Source organism: Balaenoptera borealis, assembly GCF_965194805.1.
Source record: "Balaenoptera borealis genome assembly, chromosome: 7".
NCBI classification, from domain to species: Eukaryota; Metazoa; Chordata; class Mammalia; order Artiodactyla; family Balaenopteridae; genus Balaenoptera; species Balaenoptera borealis.
The window spans coordinates 103157701-103184545 of NC_138864.1; the positions used below are offsets into that span (position 1 = coordinate 103157701).

General features: G+C 37.6%; 1 long non-coding RNA gene across 1 annotated transcript in view; it reads left to right on the top strand.

The window, feature by feature from the left end:
• Positions 1 to 4018: 4018 nt before the first annotated feature.
• The window catches only part of LOC309632531, a 38668-nt gene continuing 15841 nt past the window's right edge, over positions 4019 to 26845 (top strand). The window contains exons 1-2 of the long non-coding RNA XR_014246956.1: positions 4019 to 4696; positions 6150 to 6225. This is a non-coding gene — a long non-coding RNA (uncharacterized lncRNA). The remainder of the gene's footprint in view (positions 4697 to 6149; positions 6226 to 26845) is intronic.

Here is a 26845-nt window from a genome sequence, read left to right on the forward strand (position 1 = left end):
GCGTGCAGCAACGAAGACCCAACGCAGCGAAAAATAAAGTAAATAAAATAAATAAATTTTTAAAAAAAGACAAAGAAATACATACAATTTGAAAAACAGTTATAGCATTTACTTATTCATTAGAGGCATAAGCCACTTAAAAACTGTTACTGGCCTTACCTGAAATTATGTGAAAAGGAATTCTCAGAGATGTATGTTTTAAACTAGGTTTTCATATATTTTTCAAACAAGATTTTAAATTATGTAAAACAGATAAAAGCACAGCTGCTCTGGTTAAAGCAGAAGTAGGAACCTCTGGTACCTTCTCTATCAGGCCCTGAGATTCCTCCAGGACCTGACAAGACCATATAACAGTTTGAAAGTCCCAAAAAAGCAGGGGACACTTTCAACTCCTAAAATCCCAAATCTATATTAATTTCTTTCAGTAGGAAAAATAACAACATTTGTGAAATATGTTTTTTGATACTTTAAGCAGAAATTTTAACATATAAGTATGTTGACTGAAGTAGCCTTTCTGGTAAAATTCTTTAAATTCCAAGAATCATGAAATTTTAATATACTACAATTTGCTAAATATATATTGGACACAATTAAGTAAAGCGTACTATTTGGGTCTCCGGAAGACCCAAAGTTAAAGAAATATAAGTGCTGCACTCAAGGAACTTAATTATTCTAGTAGGTTAAAGGAAATCAGTAATAGTAATCAAAGGCGTGTTATCTTTCTTGATTTCTTAATTAGAATCTCCCTATTATTGTTGCACTCTGCCAATATTAATATGCATTTTGTTTTTCCTTGAGTTTTTATGCCAAGGAAAATGCTACAAAAGCCTCTATAACTTTAGGGGAAAAAAAGTCTTTCTGAAGGTGCCCATCCGTGCTTGAGCCTACCTTATGGCTGGTACCACCTGAGCTGTCTGTGCCTGTGCTTTTATCACGTATTCCATACAAAGAAGAAGCCCACTCATGAGCAAGGCAGAGAGAATAAGAGATCCTAGTATATCATCCACAGATGTTAGCTCTTAAGAACCTTCCTGAAACTTTTATGCTTTACATTAAATTTATGCTTGTACTAAAACACAAAGTTTCTGTCAGTTTTTGTTGGCAAGATAGAATAGTTCTTAAATAGCTATTTTATGACTTTTTTTGTTGTTAAATTCCAGCTTACAGATGCTTGTCTTTAGAGAGACTGTAGCAGTGTCAGTGTATGAAATCTTTTTTTTTTTCTTTCTCTTTGCCTCACAGGCATTCGACAGGTCACATTTTCCATACGATTTAACCATAGGCTTTTATTATTTATTTTCTCAGCCTATTAATATGGGTTTGCTGTCAGATCATTTAATAAATAGATTTTTTGCATCTGTCCATAGGTAATGGAGTGAGGTGGGCCTACACTTGGCAAAGACTGAAATAGGACAGAATGATAAATCTCTCTGCAGCTGGCCCATCTTTTACAGCAAGGTGTTACAGTTCAGTCTACCCTCTAATTCCCCTGTGCTATGGGCAATTTGCATGTATTAAATGGTCCTGATCATTTCCTGTAATTAAGGTGTTGCCACACAATTGAGGAGATATTTTTTGAAGTAACATATGGCTAATTAATGTCTTATTGCTAAGTTCCACTCAGATAATAAAGAACTGAAAGATTTGAATTGTGTGCCTTTGGCTGAATTTACCCCATGAAAAATAATTGGTAACATGTCAGTATAAATGCTGGAGAAAATAAATCACACCTTAATATGATAAATGTGCACAAGATTCCATTTTTTCCAAAAAGATACCATGAGTTTTCCTAAAAGTCTTCCTGAGTATTAATGAAGTAGACTGCGGACATGGGCTATAGACATTGCCCAGTGAGTGGAATATGGTTTCTAGGTCACCACTGATGGTAACACACAGCAGAACTCCAACCCATGGTACCATCATGGAAAGAGGAAAACAAATTATTTCTGAGTGTGCTTTGCAGAAGACTCTTGGGAATGCTTTTGTGTGACCCCCACTACATGCAGATACAGCAATGTTCATCAAGGCCAAATATTTTATAATGTCAGCAGGCCACACTATAGTCAATTCCTATGTATGTAGGTATAAATAAATATTCAAATAGTATATCTCTATGTATATACACTTATATCTAATATGCTTATAATTATTCAAATAGATGCCTCTATCTATAAAATACAATAAAGATGACAGATGCAAAAACTGTTCAGTCCCTCACTAAGAGCCAATTCAACCAACAAAGCCAAACCTCTTTAAAAGAATAATTTATCTTATCACAGCACACAAAATTCATCTTAAAGACTTACAGTTTTTTCTAAAAGTTGTTTTTGAATAGTATAACTTCTATCTCCATAGCAAGTACAGTTTATTCATTCAATGACATTATTTACTGTGCAGAGAGTATTTTCACATACAATACGGGATCATAGTAGCCTTTATAAAGACCACAGAGAAGCAAGGCTTTAAAAATAATGCCTCTATAGCTTTGATAAATTTGCTTTTCACAACAAACAACCTTGCTGTAATATAAAAGAAAAAAATGTTAAAGGTAATGTATATTTTTTAGTAGCAAGACTTGGCTTAAAGTCTTGCTTACTTTCATTTTTACATAAAAAGTCTAAAAGGGAGTAAAGCACGGGGCCCTGGGACCATGCAGGCTTTCCCGTGAAAGGCCTAGTGCAGCAGCCTTGACCTCAGCCCTGAGAGGGACTTCCTCCTTTCCTCCCTTCCTGCTTCCTAGGTTCAGTGATCTCACCAGCTGTCTTTGGCTCTTTCTGAAACCAGCCGTCTGTCCTCTGTCACTCTCCAGCAGCTGATATGCTACACATACCCAGCAGATATGCTACACAAAGGAAATCAAGGTCATCAGGAACAAGGGTTCCAAAATTAACAAAATCCAACCCGCGGGTGAACAACCCTTAGACATTACCTGAATTGTTTCCTTTATTGAACTTCTCCATCATTGACCTTCAATCCTATGTTTACACGCAGGCAATTTTCATATAACTTTTTCAGGTCAACTTAGAATTCTACACGAGTCTTCCAATATGAGATTTCAAATATATGTATACGCAATTCAGTTTAATCACTTGTTTTCTCTCTTTCATCCTAAGACTAAGGCTAAGCATTCATCAAACACACACCCTTGGGACGTTGCTGATGCTGATTCATGTTCCTCTGTGTTCATCCTATACTGTTTTTCAGCAGTCTTAGCAACCAAAATTGTTCAGAAATTGTAAAGGCAGAATTCTAATCCTTTTATTCTAGGCACTTAGACAACTTATACGCTACTCTATCACACAAAAAAAGCACTTCTTGCCTATATTTTCTTTTTCTGGATTCACTCCTTTTTCTTTTCAGCATTCTCAGGATTCCTAGGTCTGAGGAAGCTGTAACTCAGTGCTCCTTGTTCCTCTCACTATTTGGATCGTCTTTATTTTTATTTTTATTTTTTAATTTTTATTGGATCCTCTTAAGTACGAACTTCCATCTGCTTTTCAGTTAACCCACAGCCCTCATGACCCCCCAGCAGCTTCTCCTGCCTTATATGCTCTAGGCTGTTGGGCATTACTCAGCTAAATTATTGTCTATTCTCACTTGTTTTAATTTGATTAATCCCTTTTTATTAGGTCACTTTTCAGAACTGGGAAAGACTCAGGACTAAAGTAGCTGCCAGAGTTGGGTATAGGGTTGGGGAGTGACTAGGGGCAAGGATGACTCCCTTCTGCATACTCCAGGTGTTGAATTAGAGAGACTAAAGTAGCTCCTGATTAAAATTAGGCTCACCTCCACATCTGGGAACAGGTCTCATTTGCCCATGGATTTCAAATGGCCCTACCTGGGGACAAAAAAAAGGGAAAGGGTCAGGAAATGGAGAAGAGCTTGACCTATGTAATACTAAGTATGTCAAGGGTTTGGGTAAATATGACTTATTATATTATTGAGTGTGAATATGCAAACAAAATCTTGATTGCATTGAATCAAACAAATATTCTTAAACAAAAACTATCTTAAAACTGTTTCAAAATAAACTGTGTCATTCTTCCTCTGCTTCCAAAAGGGAAAGGAGAAAACAGTAGTGGCCTCATTCAGAAGAATGAATCTTATCCTCCATAATGATGGAGGACACAGAGGGGACAATTTGCTTTGAAATCACTGTTTTAGAGTGTGGATTTTTATGATTATTTATGTTTGGTGATGCAAACAGATCAGGATACAATTGCCATTGAAAAGATAGTCTGTTATATTCACAGATCCCAAGAGATGGGGGTATTGACCTGAAGCAAATAGACTGCCAGGTATTTCTCCAGAAAAAAATGGGTTTATTTGGGATCAGCAGAGAATTGCAATTCAGGGTCTGAAACTATGGCAAGCCATGTGCAAGTCCCTGCACAGCAAAGAATGGAGAATTCTTTATAGGGAGGAAAAGGAAGTTTGGAGGACTCTAGTAAACAAAGATGGCTTTTCAATGGCTGAGTCCTTGCCAGGAGAGAAGAGGAGTCTTTGCTCTTGTTGGGCTCTGTTATCTCTGCACAGCATGAGAGCTCCGTCTTCTGGTCTCCCAACTCTACTTAATTGAGTTTTCTGTCTGTTAGGTTTTCACAGGGGCATGGCACACCATGGAGGTCGGGGTGCCGGGCACTTGAGGAAACACCAGGCTTATTCAGGAGGCAGAGGAAGTGAGCGGAAAATGTGGGTAAGAGCCTTTATTGTGGTTTTTGTGGGAAGGAATGGGCAAGACAGGGTAATCAAGTTTAGGATTGGCTAATTTGAATAATTTCATTGGGTTTGGGGGCATAGAGCTGTCCCTAGTTGTCTGGTACCTGGCCCCAGAGTCAATAGGGAAAGCGGATAGTGGTCTGAAGTATAAGAGGTAGACAGGCACTGGACTGATTGGTTTGCATCTGGAAGGCACACTTGCAGGCACGTCCTTTACTATCTCTAGGCATAGCTAGTCCTGGGAGGGGCAGCCTCTCCAGAGTCAGCAAGGCCCCAAGATGACAAAGCATCAAAAATACAGAATAAAAAGACACGATGAATACAATCACCCACGGATCCCGCTGGTCTTTATTTTCCCGAAGTCACTTCTGAGCCAAGAGCTTGCTCTGTCTACACCATCCTGGGTAGAGCTTAGGATCTGCTCCTGTTTCTTCTTCTTTTGATTAAAGTTTCTTCAAACTGGACCTCTCTCCTGTGATATTGAGGAGTGGGACCCAATTTACCATTTCTTGCATCCCACTCCTTCCTCTAAGTGAGTAAACAGACAGATTTTCTAAAACATGTTGTTTCTTTCTGATTAGTGGGAACAGAAGGAAACAAAATAATAAATAAGGGCAAATTACAAGTTCACCAGAAACCTTAAAAACATTTTTCTAATCACTTTTGCTGGACTTCATTGGGTTAAGACTAGAAATAGACTTGACCTTTCTCAGCACCTTTTCCTGAGAAACATTTCTTAGTGTTTCTTCTATGTATCAGCCCTGTTTAATTCCTCTAACTTCCATTTTATCCCAGGGTGACTACTCCAGATTTTCTCCTCCACATTCGCTGAGTTGGGTCTATTGAAGCCTCTTTAGGAAGTGAGATAAAGGGAAACTGTCACTATTGGGGGATACAGTGACCTTCCTAAACAACTCACAGATATGTATTTGTAGTCCAGAATTATCAGTAAATCCATCTTCCACCTCAATATCTTACATGCTATAGGAAAATTCTTAGAACTCAGGAACCCATGCCTTGTCTTTCGACATAGATGAATCTGACTTATTTCCAAATCAGGGAACTCTCTATGAACCATTTCTGGCAAGAGCTGTGGCTCCAATGAAAGCTTCAAAAGGACCAACAGACCTCCTGGAATGATTCCATGAGCTGTAGGTAGGGGTTGGAGATGCCCCTGAGGGCAATGCAAGACCATGTCCCCCCTGGTGGAGAAGCAGAAAAGCATTCTCGGGGTTGTGAACACACGTATTAGAGTTTGGGGGTGTTTCTGGTATGTAATGGAAGTTAACCAGCTGTTTGATAGGTTGGGAGTTCTAAGCCTTGAGGAATGGTCAAAAGGACATTGTCTGAGAGCCTAAGTTCAAGAAGCCATTAATTAAGCAGACCTTAATTAAATATCTCCTATTCATCTTTATATCCCCAGTATTCAGATGATGGCTGATGCATCCTGACATGGTTGAATTAACATGCACAGGAATCCCAGAGGAGAGTGCTGAGCAAGGTGAGGTAATTCAAAAACGTTCCATCTGACTCCGAGCCGGGTTCCTCTTTATATATCTTGCTTGTGATTTTTCTGGCTGTACCTATGTGATGCTCCAAAATCTTAGTGACATGACAAAAACAGAAGGGTCATGATTAGGGATCTGTGACTGAAGTTAGATATTGAATGACCTGAAAAAATGATTTGACAGGATATTTCTCCTGAAGAGGGCAAGGCCATTGCTAGGGACAGGACTGCAGTCCCCACAGAATACCTTTTTCTGAAGTTTTCTTGATTGGACATTTCAAAATATACCACTTGCATAATTAACAGATGCCCAAGATTCAATACAGGAGTCATCAGGTTGTTGACTATTTCAGGCAAACCATCATTCTCCTGTGTTAGAAAGGCATGCATATTTTTCCATTCCACTGTGTCATTTGCTATGTAGATGTTTGCAAAGGGAGGAGTGAGAGTGCTGTGAAAGTGCTGGGATGGAGTTTAGAGACAACTAATATAGAACAATAATAACGCTTCAAGCCTCAGCTCAAACCCTCTAGTTTCTAGGAAACCTTTTATTTCTTTAATTCTTAGAACACTCTCTATGCTCTGAAATACAAAAGAGTATGTTCTACTTGTAAAACCTTGTTCATCTCTTAATTATTTATTTGGGCCCATGACAGAGTTCTGTTCTGTTTGGCACAAGGCTCTCTTCCCCTCCGACCGCAAACACGTGAAGGATCCCGCCACCACAAAACATACAGGTGCACTGCTATCTGCATTCCTTCCCCGCGCTCAACACACACGTCTCACATTCCTTACACAGCTCTCTGAATTGTAGGCAGTCACCTAGTGGAGAAGCCAATGCTGATTGATTGCTAGGGTTGCCTAGAGTTTCTGTGAAATATGCAATTTTACTGCCACATTTTGTGGCAAAATTAATCATCAGCTAACTTGAATGTTTTTCTTTTTTTTTATAAACAACATTGAGTAGTCATATCCTACATGGTCCTGCTGCAATCAACTCTATCTCATTCTTATTCTGTATTCTCTTGGAGAAAAAGAAAAGAAAAAATTGTGCTGTCTTTACGTAGAAATAGCTTCTTTAAAGATTATATCATCAAGTATGCCTTGGTTTTTATTTTTAAGGTTAGAACTCAAATTGCTAACACTAATTGGGGCAAGACAGAAATAATCCCCTCACTTTTACTGAAGAATGAAAAAACTTAAAACACAGCAATCTATTCAAGTCTACAAGACTGTAAGTTTCAGAGGCAGCAAGGTAACTCCATGTACAAAGCAAAAACCAAGGTGGGATTCCACAGTAAGGTGACCTGAGGCAGTCAGGGGCCAATACGTGTGAGCATGTATGTAGGAGAGCGAGAGTGGAGTCAGTGTGTGTGTGTGTGTGTGTGTGTGTGTGTTGGGGGAAGCGGAGGCTAAGTAAGAGAATAACCTACTGGTTAGGCGTATGGACTCTGGAACCAACCTGACAGGGTTTAAATAGCAGTTTGGTCATTTACTATGTGACTTCGGGCTAAACAAAGACAAAATGGTAATTGCCTCCTAAGGCTGGTGTAGGATTAAATGCGTTAGTATCTGGAAAGCACTTAGAACAGTGCCTGGCAAATGGCAAGCACTCAATAAATGTTAGTCACTGTCACAAGTACACACATCAGAGGAATACTGTGCATCGAACTCAAATTTCATCTTTTTCAAAGGTAAAAGCTGATATTCACCTGCAGTTTGGAGTGTGAATGATGAAGAATGAAGAAACTGATATTAAAACTAAGCATTACTAAAATGAGAGTTTCTCTAAACTATTGGAAAGGGCTGGCAGTGGACGGTCAGGTTTTTCAGATGGGCTAGGCAAATTGCTCAGCTTCACCCTCACCTCCACCTATTTGAGTTTGCACATCACTAGATGGCAGTGTAAAATGCCCAATAATCTCTAAATAAATTAATTCCATCAGGCATCCAAATACTTCACACAGAAAAAATATCCAAAGAATCACATGAAAAATGCTTAAAACCTTTTTATCATTAATGTCTCTGATTAATGATAAATCCATTTAGAGAGGAAGAAGTATTGCCTATTTAAAGACAAAGTATATTTACAAATTTTAAATATATATATCTACATATATATGCACATTAGAAATGGTAAATGTGTTTACAAAAAATGATTTTCATTTAGTTTTTAAATTCAGTCTACGGTTTACTATATTTAGACAATAAAATTCTATCAGCGTTATACATGACTTATGAATTCAAAAATAACTTTTTAGTAGCAGCCCTTGAAATGTGTGAGTGGGGCAACGCTGATGAATGGACCCTATGAGAATACTAAGGACAAGCCTCACACTCTTTTCATAAGGAATATCGCAAATGAATCATATAAAGTAGGCTCGCAAACATAACAATCCAGGAGGAGGAGGAATAAAGGCTTACTCCCAACAATGTACAGTATTAAAATAGAAATAGAAAACATTCAGACTTGGGAGAGTATATACTTTGTAATCAAATTCATATTGATCAAATATTGAGGAACAATGACTTCTGAGATTTTACTAAGACATTTCCACACTCAAATATAGCCATATCACTAGGGTAATTTTGCATCACATGCTCAGCTGTAGGGTTCCAGACTTAGATGGAAATGATCGTTTCTATAATGATAAACTTCCTTTGGGAGTGTGGATCTATTTTGCTTGCTGATGGTCAGCTCTCCTGTCACTTTACCCTAAACTGGGCGATATGGTTACAGCAGGAGCTGTAAACTATTATTGCCTGTCTCCACCACCACCAGATAACGTTTATAACAGGAGAACCCAACATCATGTCAGATGACATGGCATGCATTCTTCAGCCTTTAATTACCAAAGTGAAACAAGAGTAGGGAAAAGGATTGCCTCCCTGGGTTTTAGAATTACTTTCTTCTCTGAGTTTCTAGGTGCCGATGGGAAAAAATAGAGCTGTGAAATTATAACCGATCATTACAATTAGTCTTTTATCTGATGGATCGCCCAGCACTGTTTTTCTCCTTTTGTTCTCATGGCAACTGGAAAAGGGTCTATAGTAGAATGCCCTTCTTTTGGGATTTGTCTGATTTTTCTCTTAATTAGACTGGGCCATTGGTTTGAGGAGGAAAACCACAAAAATAAACTGTCTTAACCATTATATCATACCAGATGCACAAACTACCAACATAATTTATCATTGTTGATGTTAACCTTGATTACCTGGCTGAGGTTATGTTTGTCAGATTTCTCCGCTATAAAGTTACTCTTTTCCCCCTCTTTTCTGTATGGTAATTTTTGGAAGGAAGTCACCATGTGTAACCTGTACTTGCAACGTGGGGGAGTTGAGACTTCCCAGGTGGTCCAGTGGTTAAGAATCCGCCTTCCAATGTAGGGGACGCGGGTTCAATCCCTGGTCAGGGAACTAAGATCCCACATACCGTGGGGCAACTAAGCCTGCGTGCTGTAACTACTGAGTCCATGCACTCTAGAGCCCGCATGCCACAACTAGAGAGAAGCCCGCGTGCCACAACGAAAGATCCTGCATGCTGCAGCAAAGATTCCAAGTGCCACAGCTAAGATCTGACGCAGCCAAATAAATAAATAAATAAATAAATATATTTTTAGAAAGGTGGGGAGTTAGGCTCCACCTCCTTGAGGGTAGACGAGCTACATAAATTAGTTGGGACTCTTCTTCCTCATTTATTATTAATTAATTAACTTATTCATTCATTCATTCGTTCAACCAATCAATCATTCATGTACCTCACTATGGATACCTATTTTATACTTCGGGTTATAATGCAGTATTCATTTATTTTGTAGCCCAAATTGTTCCAGCTTTGGTCATTTGGGGGTTCTTTCAGTTGGCTGTCCATGACCCCTCAAAAAGAGTCATCAAAACCCAGGAAAGTCTGAGAAACTATCACCCCCAAGAGAAACCTAAGGAGACATGACTAAATATAATGTGGTATCTTGGATGGAATCTTGGACCAGAAAAAGAGACATTTAGGTACCCTAACTAAGGGAAAAAAAACTAAAGAAATCTGAATAAAGTGTAGACTTCAGTTAATAATAATGAATCAGTAATGTTTCATTAATTGTGATAAATGTACCATACTAATGTAAGATATTAATAATAGGAGAATAGATGGTGCTGGGAAAACTGGGTAGCCACATGCAAAAGAATGAAAGTATACCCCATCTTACACCATACACAAAAATCAACTCAAAATGGATTAAAGATTTGAACATAAGATGTGAGGCCATAGAACTCCTAGAAGAAAATATAGGGGGTAAGCTCCTTGACACTGGTCTTGGCAATGATATTTTGGATCTGACCCCAAAAAACAAAGGCAACAAAAGAAACAATAAGCAAGTGGGACTAAATCAAACAAGAAACAATCAATAAAATAAAATGGCAACCCATGAAATCGGAGAAAATATTTGCAAACCACATATTTGATAAGGCATTAATGTCAAAAATGTACGAGGAACTCATACAACTCAATTGCAAAAAACCCCAAATAACCCACTCAAAAAATGGTCAAAGGACTTGAGTAGACATTTTTTTCCAAAGAAGACCTACTAATGGCCAACACATATATGAAAAGGTGCTCAACATCACTAATCATCAAGGAAATGCTGATCAAAACCACAAGGAGATATCACCTCATACCTCTTAGAAGTCTGTTATCAAAAATATGAGAGATAACAAATACAGGCAAGGATGTAGAGAAAAGGGAACCCTTGTACCCTGTTGGTAGGAATGTAAGCTGGTACAGCTACTATGGAAAACAGTATGGAGGTTCCTCAAGAATTAAAAATAGAACTACCATATGATCCAGCAATCCCACTTCTGGGTATATATCCAAAAGAAACAAAATCACTATCTTGAAGAGATATCTGTACTCCCACATTCACTGCATTATTCACAATAGCTAAAGTAGGGAAACCTAATTGTTCATCACTGGATGGATGGATAAAGAAAATGTATTAAATATATTCAATGAAATGTTATTCAGCCTTTAAAAAGAAGGAAATCCTGTCATTTGTGACAAGAATGAAACTGGAGGGCAATATGCTAGACAGAGAATTAAGCCAGACAGAGAAAAACAAATACTACATAGTATCACTTATATGGAATCTAAAACAAGCAAACAAAAAACCCCATCAGACTCAGAAACAGAGAGTAGAATGATGGTTGCCAGGTACTGCAGGGTGGGGAAAATAGGGAAACATTAGTATAAGGGTACAAACTTTCACCTATAAGATGAATAAGGTCTGAAGATCTAATGTATAATATGGTGACTACAGTTAATATTACCATATTGTATCATTAAAATTTGCTAAAATTATTGTCACAAAAAGTAATAATAAATATCTGAGGTGATGGATGTGTTAATTAACTTCATTTGGGAATTCTTTTACAATTTATATAAAATTATGACATTATACACTGTAAATATATTACAATTTTATTTGTCAATTATACCACATTATAGCAAGGAAGGAAGGAAGGAAGGGAAAAATAACTTATCCCAAAAGGGCCTGACCCAATCAGGTGAGCCTTTAAAAGGAACTGAGCTGTTCATGAAGAAAGATTCAAAGCATGAGAGAAATTCTGCTGTCCTTTGAAGTAAGTTGCTATGATGTGAGAGGGCCAATGAAGGGTGCCAGGCAGTAAGAACCGGAGAGCAGTGTTTAGGAACTGAAATGATTAGGGTTATGATTTGCCATGCCTCCTGTATCATATATCTAGGTTCCATATATGCTTGAGTCTGTCTCTGGGCTCTTAATTTTGTTCAATTGCTCTACTTCCTTCTCCTTGCACAAATACCACACTTTCTAAATTGTTATAGATTTAAAGCAAGTCTCTATCTGTTAGGACAAGTCTATTATTCTTGAATTTTTGCTCTTTTACATGGATTTTAGAATTTGTGTAAACAAATTCACTTTCCACAGTAACTGAGTTTTAGGGAAATTATGTTGGCTATACTGCTGAAAATTTTCACCATAGCCATTCTTTTCAATACTTGTAATAAGTGCTTTGTTTTGAAATAATGAAAATCTTACCAGTTTTGTACAACACATAATACGTCCCTGCATATGTATCAAATGCAAAAGCAGCTCATTGATTTTTCTACGGATTGCAGATCAGGGTGGCAGAAGCACCAAAAACAGACAAAATCCTTTTTGTCAAGGGTGAGAAAAAATGTAAAATTTTATTTCAAGCGCACCTCCAAAAGGTATGCTTTAGAAACTGTCAGAGATGAAATGAAATGATTTTGCTGATTTTGTCCTTTACCTATGAAAAGTTTTTCCAGTTTTGTAATCTTTGGACCCTGAGACTCATTACTCTTCCAAATTTTATGGAAATCACTCATATAAAGGAGATATCAGATCTGACTCCACACCATTTATTCTTGTCTCACAAGATAACTGCCAAGGGGATCAGGAGGGTGAGAAAAGATGATAATCTGTGCCCGGAAAACCACTCCACAAGGGAAGCAGCTCTGAAAACCCATGACCTTGTTTCTTCATCAACTGTTCACCCCCAAAGGGATTTAAATATTTCTGGCTCTGAAAATACCACAGTACAAACGTGCACTCTCTTCCCCTCAATGAGGAAACGCTGAGAGACATAATCAGAGTCCTTACAACTAATTTAAAAATTGCCATATCTAAGTAAGTTTTTCAACAAACATGTAGTTTTACAGACTTGTTTTATAAGGCAGAAATGAAAAAACACATTCCACTCTAGTGCACAGGAAGCTTTGACTGTATACTTGCAAGACTTGATGGGAATGTTGGGATATTCTAATTCCAAGGTCAGATGTGCTCTGACAGTGCCCTAGGAAAGCTTGCTGACGCCGCACGAGGTAGGTTAGAGTGGAGGAAAAGCTTTGGAGTCTTCTGCAGTAATTCCCCCTGTATATAGTGTCACTACCTGAGCTAACTTGTAGCTCAGAAACATATATGTAAACACACACACACACACACACACACACACACACACGCTGTGTATGTCTGCATTACAAATCAGAAAATAATGCAAACTGAGATACTGAGCCAGAGTTTACTGGGTAACATTCATCTGACAAGCCCAGGGCTAATCTAAAACCCGAAAACCAACTTGTTCAATTGGTTATTCATAATTATGCTCTTAATTTGAATTTTGAAAAAATATAATTGGCACCTAGGAAGCACTTTCACAGATAACCCCTAGAATGTTAAGACTTTTTTTTTTATAACTATATTTTTTCTTCCCTCTCTTTGTTTTGCCAAGTGCTATTTAAATTTATTTATTTATTTTTATTTATGGCTGTGTTGGGTCTTCGTTTCTGTGTGACGGCTTTCTCTAGTTGCAGCGAGCGGGGGCCACTCTTCATCGCGGTGCGTGGACCTCTCACTATCACGGCCTCTCTTGTTGCGGAGCACAGGCTCCAGACGCGCAGGCTCAGTAGTTGTGGCTCACGGGCCCAGTTGCTCCGTGGCATGTGGGATCTTCCCAGATCAGGGCTTGAACCCGTGTCCCCTGCATTGGCAGGCAGATTCTCAACCAGTGCGCCACCAGGGAAGCCCCTAGAATGTTAAGACTTTTAAGTAACTATTTCAGATCTCAAATTTTATACTTGGAGAGAAGATCTCCCCCAGCCTCCTAGTCCGGCAAACAATGCATACATAGCTCTAATTCATCAACTAATGCTCATCTCTCCACTTTCTTGGGCCTAATCAGATACAGTGCTATGTGTCTATGGGCTAGTACTGTTTTTCAAATTATTTTTGTAACTTTGGTGTCAGAACTTATGGGCTATACAGGTGCTTTTCAACAAGGCTCTTTCCCAGGTCTGGTTGTTTACAGCATCTGACTCTAGTTGATGTAGCAAACATTCCACCTGTCTGTGTTATTTGAGAAAGGGGATCAGATCTTATTCATCTTTGAATGTTCCACAATAGTAGATCAGTTCTTTGCAGATAATAGGTTATTTAGTGACTGTTTATTAAACTGAATTAAATAAAATTGAATAGATCATTTTTAAAAAGCATGGAAACATTGCTTTTTGTGCAGTTCTATCTGTTGCCTTAAGCTCCAAATGAGCATAGGATGCAACAATTCTGGTCTCTGCCAACATAAGAGAGACCAAAATATTCAACCGAATTAGGATTTTTTTAAAGACTCTTTAACTATTAGCCATTCCTTACACCTTGCTTCCTACCGTCTTCGGATCACTGGTTCTCAAAATTGGTTGAATATTAGAATTATTTGGGGGAACTTTGAGAGGTTTTAATGCCCAGGTCACACCCAGATTAAATAAGAATTTGGAGGATGGTACTCAATCATCAGTAATTTTTAAAACTCTTTAAGTGATTCTGATTTTCAGTCGATGTCAAGATCACTGCTTTAGATGAAGATGAATAGTAACTTGACAGTCATTCTTCCCCCATTTTTCTTCCTTACATCTTGAAGCAAGCATCAACCCTCCCATAACTTGAGAGGGTTAGAATAGTATTTGTTTTAAAGTGACACTGAACATAAACCGCTAAGCTTCCTAAAATTAAAATGTGGTCCAGGCCACTGGTGGCAGTTTTCCAAATACAGAGAACACTTAGTACTATAACTTTAAACAAAAACTTTAAAATTTTTTCAGCAGATTGTGTTTCAAATTAATTAAACCTTTATCAGCATATGGAAGTTACAAGTTACAGATTCCTTTTCCTTCCGACTCCTTTTCTTATTCATTCTGTTCACACATATTCTTGATGTGAGAGGTGTTAATTTACAATGGTCTTCATAAATTATCTTTCAGTTATCATTATTTTGGGCCTTGATTACATCATTTAAATGTTTATTTGATTTTAACAATGTAATACAAAATAGTTCTTTCAAACAGGTTAAAGGGAGTTGCTAGAAATGAGAACTGGTATCTCCTCTAGGTCACATGAATTCCTTTGCTGCTGATACATGTTTAAAACAATAAATCAGTCTGCGTCAGAGATACAAATTATTCATCCTGTGGTTCTTCTTATTCTGTTTTCATCTTTCATCTAAACCAGCACATTCATGAGATTCTTCTTCACTGGAAATCTCGACATTAGTCAAAGTGTTTCAAATAATTTTTTAAATAAATAAATAAATTTATTTATTTATTTATGGCTACATTGGGTCTTCGTTGCTGCGCGCGGACTTTCTCTAGTTGCGGCGAGCGGGGGCTACTCTTCGTTGCGGTGCACGGGCTACTCTTTTTTGTGGTGTGAGGGTTTCTCATTGCGGTGGCTTCCCTTGTTGCGGAGCACGGGCTCTAGGCGTATGGGCTTCAGTAGTTGTGGCTCACGGGCTCTAGAGCGCAGGCTCAGTAGTTGTGGCGCACGGGCTTAGTTGCTCCACAGCATGTGCGATCTTCCAGGACCAGGGCTCAAACCCTTGTCCCCTGCATTGGCAGGCGGATTCTTAACCATTGTGCCACCAGGGAAGTCCCTCAAATCATTTTTTTTTAAAAGAAGCTAAAATGCTTCTGACTCGTGACAAAGCAATTTTTTAAAAAAATTGGAAGCTAACTTGTAGTACATTTTTTTTTTTTTTTTTTTTTTAGACAGTGAAATAGAGAGAAAGTCTTTTTTATTTATTTATTTATTTATTTATTTATGGCTGTGTTGGGTCTCCGTTTCTGTGCGAGGGCTTTCTCTAGTTGTGGCAAGTGGGGGCCACTCTTCATTGCGGTGCGCGGGCCTCTCACTATCGCGGCCTCTCTTGTTGTGGAGCACAGGCTCCAGACGCGCAGGCTCAGTAATTGTGGCTCACAGGCCTAGTTGCTCTGCGGCATGTGGGATCTTCCCAGACCAGGGCTCGAACCCGTGTCCCCTGCATTGGCAGGCAGACTCTCAACCACTGCGCCACCAGGGAAGCCCTTGTAGTACATTTTAATGCTACCCCTCTCCCCTCAACTTATCTTGGGCATTATTTTTGTATCTCTTCAAAATAAGAACTGATTATAGACCTAAGAAAGAATGATTTTGCTTTGCTGTGATCTGGTTAAGGGAGTAAGTTTGGTGTAACCTAGTATAGTATTACCTGACAATACAACTAAGAAGAATAGTTGTTCTTAATTTCAGGAGAAAGACCCTTAGAGACATTCCTCTAATAGAGGTATTGCTTATAATTTGGAATAGGTCATTAGTTTTTAGAGCAATTGTGCTAAATACAGCCAAATAGTATACCTAGATATGTATTCACTTATTTATTTCATAAGTGTTTGCTGACTATCTACAATATTCCAGGCACTTCTTCCTGAAGTTACAAGTTTGAATATTATAGAGTCTCTGCCCTAAATTTATGAAACAGTACAGGATACTGTGTCCTGGTGAGAGCTCACCAAACTGATATGGGGGAAAGTGTTCTTTTGTAAAATTATCTGTATATCATCATTTTTGTTACTTTGTTTTTATGCATACAAAATGCTTGAAAACAGAGTGCAAGTTCCATATATCATTGTGTTTTACATGTATAGGGAAATGTTATCAGGTTGTTTTGAATATGATAAAGATACTGCCTTTTTTTTTTAACCACAAAAAAATTTAAGCTTTTTGCATGGTTTTGGATGATAAAGTCTTCATATAATCCTTTTCTGGAATTTCATCAATGTCAACAACATTGTTCTAATACAAGACAAGTTTGGGGTTTTTCTGTGCAGTACATCAGTGGGTATAGGATAAAAAATAGAATATTACTCTCTAAAGTGGTCTGGGAATATAAATGTTTTAAAGCAATGATTCAGAAGAAACTTTAAAGCAGTTAATGTAGACACACTTCACGGGAGTAACAAAGACTCTTAACACTGATGTAGATGCTTTATAAAGCTATGCTTGTTATCATAGACAAGAAATGAAGGTCTGGAGGGGATTGGGGCAGAGTCAATAAACATTTACTGATAATACAGTTTTTACTTGATTCTCTATAGCTCAAGGAAGCTCATCTTCTAAAGCAGAAGCCAAATCAGGATGTTACTCACTTGAAAGAGTTAAATCATTTGGTCTCTGTGTCCGCTCCCCTGCAGGAACAATGAGACCTGTCATTTTCCTATGATCAAAGGAGCCCCTGCAGGCTTTAGTGACACCTTGTACATCATAAAATGTTGGCCCACTATGTCCAGATGCAAAATCAACAAGGGGTCTTCAGATGAGCCAAGACCATGTACATGCCATTGGTCGCCAAAGAATCCCTGTGTCGAGGTGTCAAACTTTTCTGGGTTAGAATCTGGTAAGGCATCATTCTGTGAATGATTTGAAGGTGCAAGATGACCATAAGCAGCTTTGAACTTCTGATCCACTGCTAACAATTTAGCGAGGTGATGGACTAGGGGAACAAAAACAACCATAACTAACACAATGAAAACATATGCCAGGCACTGCTCTAAGAGCTTTCTATATCTTAACTGATTTAATCTTTAACACAATCCTGTGAGGTTGGTACTATTATTATATCCATTTTTTTTTTAATTTTTTTTTTTTTTTTTATTCTTGGCTGTGTTGGGTCTTCGTTTCTGTGCAAGGGCCTTCTCCAGTTGTGGCAAGCGGGGGCCACTCTTCATCGCGGTACGCGGGCCTCTCACTATCATGGCCTCTCTTGTTGCGGAGCACAGGCTCCAGACGCGCAGGCTCAGTAATTGTGGCTCACGGGTCCAGCTGCTCCGCGGCATGTGGGATCTTCCCAGACCAGGGCTCGAACCCGTGTCCCCTGCATTAGCAGGCAGACTCTCAACCACTGCGCCACCAGGGAAGCCCTATTATATCCATTTTACAGATGAGGACACTGAGGCAAAGAAAGGCCTAACTTATGCAAGACTTGCCTATGTTACCCAGCTAATAAGTGGGGAAACAGGGAAGCAAACTTAGACAGCCTGCCTCCAGAGTGTGTGTGGTTAACCGCTATACAATGCTGCCTGTCACACAAAATACTGCTAACATCAATCTGCTTCAAATCTAAAAGTAAACTGTTTACAATTATGGTTTCAGGGAGTAAGGAACAAAAATAGTGGTTGAACAAAAGTATTAGGAAGAGGTAAGGAAGAGAGAGAAAAAGACAGAGAATGAATGAACAAATATATTCTAAAGCCAGTGGGGGGGGGAGGATACTTTAAACTGTAGAATAATTTTGTTTAACCCTAATCCTAGCAAAAAGATGACACATAATGTTTTTAAAAAGGTCATTGAGGCAGGACTTTGAGAAGATACAGAGTGTCACAAAAATCAGTGATATGGCATTATAGCTCCAAAAGTTCAGGAATTATTTATGCTTGGGAACTATATATTTATCTTCTCAATATTTCTTTAAAAGTTAGTACATCTTAAAGTGGATGAGGAAACAAGTTTGCGGCAGAGAGCTTGACTCTAGTGGAGCTTCACTCAGGATTTGTCTTCCCAGTATGCTTGTGAAATTTCCTGCTCTCTTTACTACTGTGTGAACTTTATAATCCAGAGGAAGAAATCAGACCCTCAAATTGTCTTTCTTCCTTTGGTGACCTTTTGCTGTGGCCAAATAAAAGCATTTGACTTCTTTGTGATTCCGATTCTCCCTATGTTAAAATGAGGTCAAAGGATCACCAAAACAACAACAACAACAAAAAACACCTGGTGCTTTGAAACATATATTTTGAGACTTTTCAAAGAAAGAGGATAAGAAACCCATGAAAATAACATGATTACTGAGAGATCTTAGAATGATTTAGAGTTGGAGAATTATTTAAATAATTTTAAGCTTTGAGTTTTATTTGATTATGCTATATTTTGACACTATTCAACATATGACATAATAGAAACTGACATTACAAAATATGATGTTTTCCAACCCTTCTGCATGAATTAACTTTTGGGGACTGTTTTCACTCTTGGTGAGCTCTCTGGGATCTTCCTCTGCTTCTTCAGGGCATTTATACCCTATTAATGCAGTCAAGCCTTTCAAGAGAAACACAAGTCATTTCCTTCAAAGTGGACATATTTCTAATCCCTTGCTTATTCCAGATGTGCTACTGAGGACTTTTCAGAAAGCCATAATGTGACTTCCCATCCATCCTCCTATTCTCAAGAGTAAAACTCCTGACAAAACCCCTGCTATATATTGTACATCAGGCTTGAGTGAAAGAAAAAGACCTACACACAACTCGCACACTTTCAGGTGATAAATGGAAGTGAAATGCATTGCTAGTGAGGAAGACAACCTTTCTCCCTAGATGGGGACCACAGTCCTGCAAGTCCTGTCTGTGAAATCAGGAGTCGTCTCCTTGAGTAAAGGGACAGGGAACTGAGATCAGATTATTCTAGGATGGAAACTATTGACTTATGGGATGTTGAGAGGTATGGGGAGAATGGATTTATTCAGAACATTCAGGCTTTATCAAAGTCAGCAAGCAAATGGCGAGTCTTCTAGGTAATTCCCTTGTGGTCCAGTGGTTAGGACTCTGCACTTCCACTGGAGGGGGCATGGGTTTGATATCTGGTCGGGGAACTAAGATCCTGCATGCTGCGGGGCGCGGCCAAAAAAAAAAAAAAAAAAAAAAGCAAAGAAAAAAAAACCCAGCGAGTCTTCTAGTGATTTTATTTATTCTGTACTCTTCTTCCTAAATCTTTCTGTTTAACCCCCTGCCCTGCCCAGTATATTTTCACTGAACCCACCCACCCCCAAATGCATCAGATACTACAAAGGCCCATGCAGGTTTGTTTTTTAATCTGCTATGATTCTGAGTTTGTTTTTCCTGGAGCTTTCTGTTAACATTTATCTTCATCCTATACTATTTTGCTATTTATATGCAGTCATTTAACCAACTCATGAAGTTTATTCTTTTTCAGTAGATCTCTTCCTCTCCCTCCTTCCCTCCTTCCCTTCCCCTTTTCTCCTTCCTTCCTCCCTTTTCTTCCTTCCTTCCCCCTTTCTTTTCTTCCTTCCTCTCTCCCTTCCTCCTTCCTCTCCTCCTCTTCTTCCTCCTGTTCCTCCTTCCTTTTCTGTACCAAATGCCCTTTTGAACAAGTGAATTAAACTAAATATCCTTATCTGTCTGAATGCTTTTCTGAAGCTTTTGTATCATATACATCACACAAGTTATAGCATTTTTTGGAATGTAAAAAACAGAGTGTTTCTAAGAGGTTAAGACTCAATACTTTTTTGTGGAATGAATAAACCGTGGAAACCACTATAATTTCATAGCCGTATCTAAATAACATTCTTTTTTAATATATTTTTATCTCGTAAGCTTTCATTTGCATTTTTTAAATTAAATTAAATTAAATTAATTTATTTTTATGGCTGCATCAGGTCTTAGTTGCAGCACGCAGGATCGTCGTTGTGGCACACGGGATCTTTTGTTGTGGTGCGCAGGCTTCTCTCTAGTTGTGGTGCACAGGCTCCAGAGCGTGTGGGCTCTGTAGTTTGTGGCATGCGGGCTCTCTAGTTGAGGCGCATGAGCTCAGTAGATGCGGTGCGCGGGCTTAGTTGCCCTGCAGCATGTGGGATCTTAGTTCCCTGATCAGGGATCAAACCTTCATCCCCTGTATTGGAAGGTGGATTCTTTACCACTGGATCACCAGGGAAATCCCCTAAATACCATTCTTGAAAAGGACATCTTTAATTATTTTTAACTTTGTGTATTCTTTAAAAACACTACCTGATTGGAGTTTGAACAGACATGATCAGGGCTGAGATAGTGTAGTCTAGGGATTGAAAGCAGGGATTTTCAAGTCAGAAGCCCAAAGTGTGGATCCCTGCTTCTTCATGGATAGCTTGTGTGATCTTTGGTGGATTATTTAATTTATCTAATCCCCTGGTTCCTCATCTGTAAATTGAGGATAATAATTCCTGCTTGATAAGATTATTACGCTGGTTAAATAATGTGGGTAAATTTTTTGCAGAGTGTCCAGCATGTTACTGTTTATTGTTAGATTCTCTTTTTTTTTTCTCTTTTTTTTTTTTTTAGTTACCAACAACAACAAAAAATTAAGCTAGTTCTTGTGTTCACATATACTGGAATGGAGATGGTAGGAATAAATAAACTACAAAACCTATTGAAAGATTTAAAACTTGATGGTTTTCGTGATGGTATTTAAACACTACAGATGAAGATAGAAGAGAGATGTTGAAGACACAAACCCTACAGGAGTTCAGAAATCATTAAATACTGTAAGATTAGGTCCATAAAGAAAAAGACCTGGGAGTAAAATCCACAATGGTTTTATAAGAAATATTATAAGGAAGGCAAATTAAAAACATAAAAGATTGAAAAAATATGACCTTGTAAGAGTGCGTATGCATGCATAAATGTAGGGAACAGAGGAAATGATATAAGTAGAGAGGGAGACGATTAAGGAAATGAAGCAATGGCTATTTAACAATGCTGTAGGAACTATATGTTTTTCATTTATATGCACAGCCCAGGTAACCTTATACACTGAAAAAAAAGTGAAATTTTTTTCATGTGATTCCCCTTTTTATAAGTTTATCCCGTGCTACTTCCATTATAACTCTATATATGACAGTGTATCTCTTGGGAATTGTTTGAATTCTCATATCAATTTTTAGGAACATTGCTGTAACTCTGACAATAGAAATAAGGAAAGTTATACGTCAAAAAAAAAAAAAGTTTATCCCACCTTCATATCATCTGTTAGTTTATTTCTAAATGGTCTTGGTGTTGCAGGCTTCTCCCTGATATTCTCATCACTACAACTGACTAACTAGCCCTGCCACATGCCCTCTCTTTCGCTCTTCTGGCATCCTAGCCGTTCTGTGAATCTATCATACTTGACAGAACACGTATTCCTTTGCTAAAGGTACTTTCACATAGAATTCCTTCCTTCCACCTAATATTCATATCTAAGTCAACTATGTCTTCTCTGGGATATCCTTTTTAAAAAACGTGTAATTGTACATTTCACTTGTTAGAATCTGTTGTGTATTTATGATTTCTACTTTTATGCTTATCAAATTCCTTTAATTGAATTTTAGGCTTTTTAAGGTAAAGAATCTTATCTGCTGCTTCATTTGTATCTTCTACAGTAAATAGAAGAGAAGTGGCTCAGTAAATTGTTGATTGACCAGCATTTCCCAGTTGCTAATGTCTCCAATTTAGCACTAGTTTTTTAATGATTTACACATAATTATTTGTATTCATACAGCAATTTACCAACACAAAAATATAACCAATACTACTCATATGTACCATATTTTTATTTGCATTAAAAAATCTTTCTTCTAGAGAGCTTTTTTTTTTTTTTTTTCAATTTTGGCATTCTTACTCATAGGTCTTCCATTAATGCAAAAGATAATATTTCCTTTTCAACCACAAAGACATCCTTTTGCTCATCTAATTAGGTCCTCTTGATTATCCTTTGAGACCTATCATCCATGTCAGGAGTTAAAGAATATTTTTTTCTCATTTATTCTACCAGGATCTCCTTCATTAGTTTAATTTTGGATATATTCTTGCAGTGAAGCTCTTTGATCTTTGGTCATGATTCATTAAATAGCTCTTCTGAAATGCATCCCTCTTCATCTTATAAGATGAGGGCCATTCCAAATCTTACTTATTTTGCAAGATCCATTTCAAATGCTCCTTACTTCATGATACAATTCACAATTTGTTTCTCTCTCTCTTGAATTCTTCATCACTCTGATTTCACCTGTATCATTGGACATCACATTTTGCTTTTTATTCATTCAAATTCATTGAGCACCTTTCATTTCTTGGGCACTATATCCTGTCACAAAGACACAAAAATGAATAAGATAGGGTCTCTGGCCTCCAGGATGTTGCAAACAAGTGGGGGAGATAAAAAATTTTATGGAAAGTTTGGTAATGGTACTACACACAAAATAGTAAAGGAAGCCAGCAGAGGGAAACTTTTTCAGTACTTGGGCCCCAGAAAAGTCTATCCAAGAAGCTGATGTCTAAGCCAAGTCTTTAAAAATGATTGTGGAGTTGGAGAAGGTGAGTAGAAGTATTTTGGATAGTGGGGAATGCTGAGTTGTAACGGGATGGAGTATATAGTGAAGAGAATTACATACACTTTGAAGGGTTATTTTTTGTTTTTGTTATTTTGGTTTTTTTTTTTCCCGATTATAGAATGTGTGCTGAGAGAGGAAAGAAAAAGACTGAAATATACAGGACCAATTTTAGAGGGTTTTGTGTGCCAGCAAAGCGGTTGGGTACTATCTGTGAGCAGTGAGGGTTATTGAGTTGTTTTTTTCAGCAGAGAAACGATACGGTCAGAATTGAATTATGCATCAATTATTATTGAAATTTTGCGAAGAGTGGTATGAGGACACAGTACTGTAGACAGAAAGACTGATTAGGAGGCAGTTGCAGGAGCCCTGTGATGGAGGAGTATTGCCCAGATTATGGTACTGGTAGCTGTAAGGGAGGGAATGAGTTGAGAGAGATGGAGGATTTAGAATCTGAAGGACTTGTTGATTTATTGTACTGGAGGGTGAAAGTTAGGAGGAAATCAAGGATGACTCCCAGGTTTTGAGATTTATAGTAGGTCTGCAATTTGCTAGACCAACATAGAGGATGGTGGAAGGGGGGCAAATGGAGGGAAAGAGAGAGAGATAAAGGATGAAATAGAGACTGTTAACCACAGAATGGTCAGGAGAGTGGATGACAGAAATGCAAAAGAAATAATGAAGAGGCCAGTTCACCAATGAGAGACTTTCTGTTCCCAGGCCTTGGAGAAGGGCCCTTTTGATGTGATATGGTCATATGTTCAGTATAATTTGCAAAGGTGAGATATTCTAACTGTAATGGATTTAAATTGTTGCTACTTTCAACTCTCACTTCCCTTTCATTGTGTGTCTCCTTTTGTTGAGTGGTGTTGGAGTAGTAGGCACAGAAATGTGAAGTTCATTTAGGAAAACATTTAATGTGAGTTTACTGGGATATATTTATATAGCTTACAGTTATTTCCATGTATAACTGAGTTATAGGTTTCCTGGTGCAGGGACGGGTTCCAGGAATACTCCCATCACACACAGTGGACCCATGTATCTTCCTGGCATGGTGACATTAACAGCAAATTACCTTGCTAAGTGTCTTCAGTTCAAAATATATTTCAGATGAGTCATTGTGCAAGAAGACTAACAGCCCATGCACAAAAGAAAATTGATAAAAGTTTTCCCAAAATGGAAAACAATCCTGCATTATGCATATGATATTAACAAAATGAATTATGAAGCTGAAAGGAACTCTCCTATGTTATCAGTATTAAAAAATATACAAACTCCCACCAAATTTGTCCGAGGAAAAACTAAATTATTCTATTAACAGAAAATGTTACAAAGTCACTGAGTTAGGAACAGGTAATCAGAATATGCAACTGTAAATGTAGAAAAAATAATTATAAAAAGTTTATTAAGCATTTAGTTAATAAAAATGTAAAGTTTATTTTATGATGTAGTTTTAGATAGCTTTTTAAAATTGGTAATCTGTTGTGATTTCTCATCTAAAGAATACTAAATCTGGATCTGCTTTTAAGGTTATTGAAACCAGTCAAGGGACTCTGAAATGAAGGTGAGAGACTAGTCTCAACAGGAAACTGAAGAAACCCAAAGGTTTGGTTAGACTTACGGTGAAGAGGAAGTCTGAGATCCAGACTCCCAAATCTTAAATGGACATTGGCCATGAACAAGAGGTACTTTATAGAGATTATGAGGAGACAGATTGGAGTTGCTGAAGGCCTGGGCCACAAAGAGTTACACATCCTGTTTGCTTGTGTACGTTCTCATTGCTGGTCTGTGTATTTCCTAGCAAAGGGTATTACTCTTTTTTGTCTATTCACTGTGTTGTACCCAACACAGTGCATTACACATAGTAATACATGTTTTTGACTTGACTTCAAAGACATTTTATTTTGTAGTTAGAACTTCATTGCCTCTAAGTAAACATTTCATTGTGCCATTTTTCTTTTATATCATTTAACAACTGAAGCATTTTCCTTTTGAGCACAGAATTCATTTTTGATCTTTTCTCCTTTTTTTGCAGCTTTTAATTGTTATTTTACTATTTTATTTTTCATATTTGAATAGTTACTTTGTTTTCTAGAATTTGACCTCATACATATAACATGGCCTCACTATACACATGGAGTTTCTTATTTTAATTTTAATATTTTTGAGCCACAACTGAGAACTTGGCACAGAATAAAATAGAGAGGAAGGTCTAGTTCCTGCCCTTGGGGCTTTGAGCTTCATTACACTGTGTTCACTGCACTGAAGTGTAGTCTGGGCCTCTTGCCAGAGATGGTCACCTCTGCTGCTTAATACCAGGCCAGGGACGGCTTCTTTCTTCCCCAAGAGCGGATGGAGCTCTGTCTATCTTGCAACATCACTGCAAATAACACTGCCCTCTTTCTTTGTTTTTTTTTCCTCACTAACCCTTCTTTTTTGGGGTACATCTAGTTAAATAGGTAAAGGTCAGAAAAATATCATACTAAAGGAGATTAGAGAGAAACAGTTCTGAGTGATGACAGGCCTGAGATGTTGTCTGGAGTAAGTAGCTAATGTACAGAAAAGGTGTGTTTGTATTTTGGTCTAAGAATGGTGAAGTTTGCTTACTCAGAATGGTAGCAAGGCTTAAGGTAGAAAAGGAGCCCACTATGGTGTACAATTAGCTTGAAATTTAATTTTTTTTAAATGAAGAGCCCCTAAAATTGGGGGTAGGACTTGCATTCATTTTATAGTATAACATAATTTGCTTAGAATCACTGTATGGAATGAAGCTTAGGGAGCATTTAGTAATAATTTAGTAATAAATAGATTTCTGTTATTATGCTGTGTCTGCACATATTGTTTAATCAAATTGACTAATCAATATATTGGGGTGGAGCCAATAAAAGGTTAAATTGTCCATTTCCTTCATTTTTTTAAACTGTTGGTTAAGTATTTAATTGCATTAGATGCTTTGAAATAGTAAAATTATGAGAAACACTCTCAGATACCCTGCTGCTTTGTCTTATTGGTAGTTGTATCCTTTCATAAATTGAGAGGAATAATTTCTTCCTCTTATTGCACTTGTCCGACTGTGAGGAACATATATCATCAAGTTTCTAATGAAAATAATTTATCTAAGGAAGCATAAATACTAAATTCTAAAAAGTAAAGAAGCATCAAACTGTATTTGAAAGCCCAAGTTCACTGCAAATAGCCATTACTGGTTGTTTAATAAACTGCAGTGTCTTCTTTGTATAAAAAAATTCTGCCTCAAAAAACAAAAATTTTATAGTGACAAAAACTATGTGAAATTCATATGATGTCAATTAAGTTCATGGGCTGAAATTTTAGTAGGATTATAAGGTTTTATAAACTGCAATAAGTAAAACCTTAAAATAAAAAGTCTTTATTATCTGACTTATGTACCCAAATTTTGTAAATGACACTATTGCCTAATTAAACCTGTAGTCTAACCCATGGATCCATTCACCTATTTTAACTTGAACCATCAACGAACAAGTATACATTTTAAAATTCATTATTCTATGTGTCCTACTGAATCTTTTATAATCAAGTAAACTATGTATAAGAAAATTAACAAATATACCTCAATATAGGAATATTTTATGTTCTATCTCTCTTCAGATTTCTACCTAG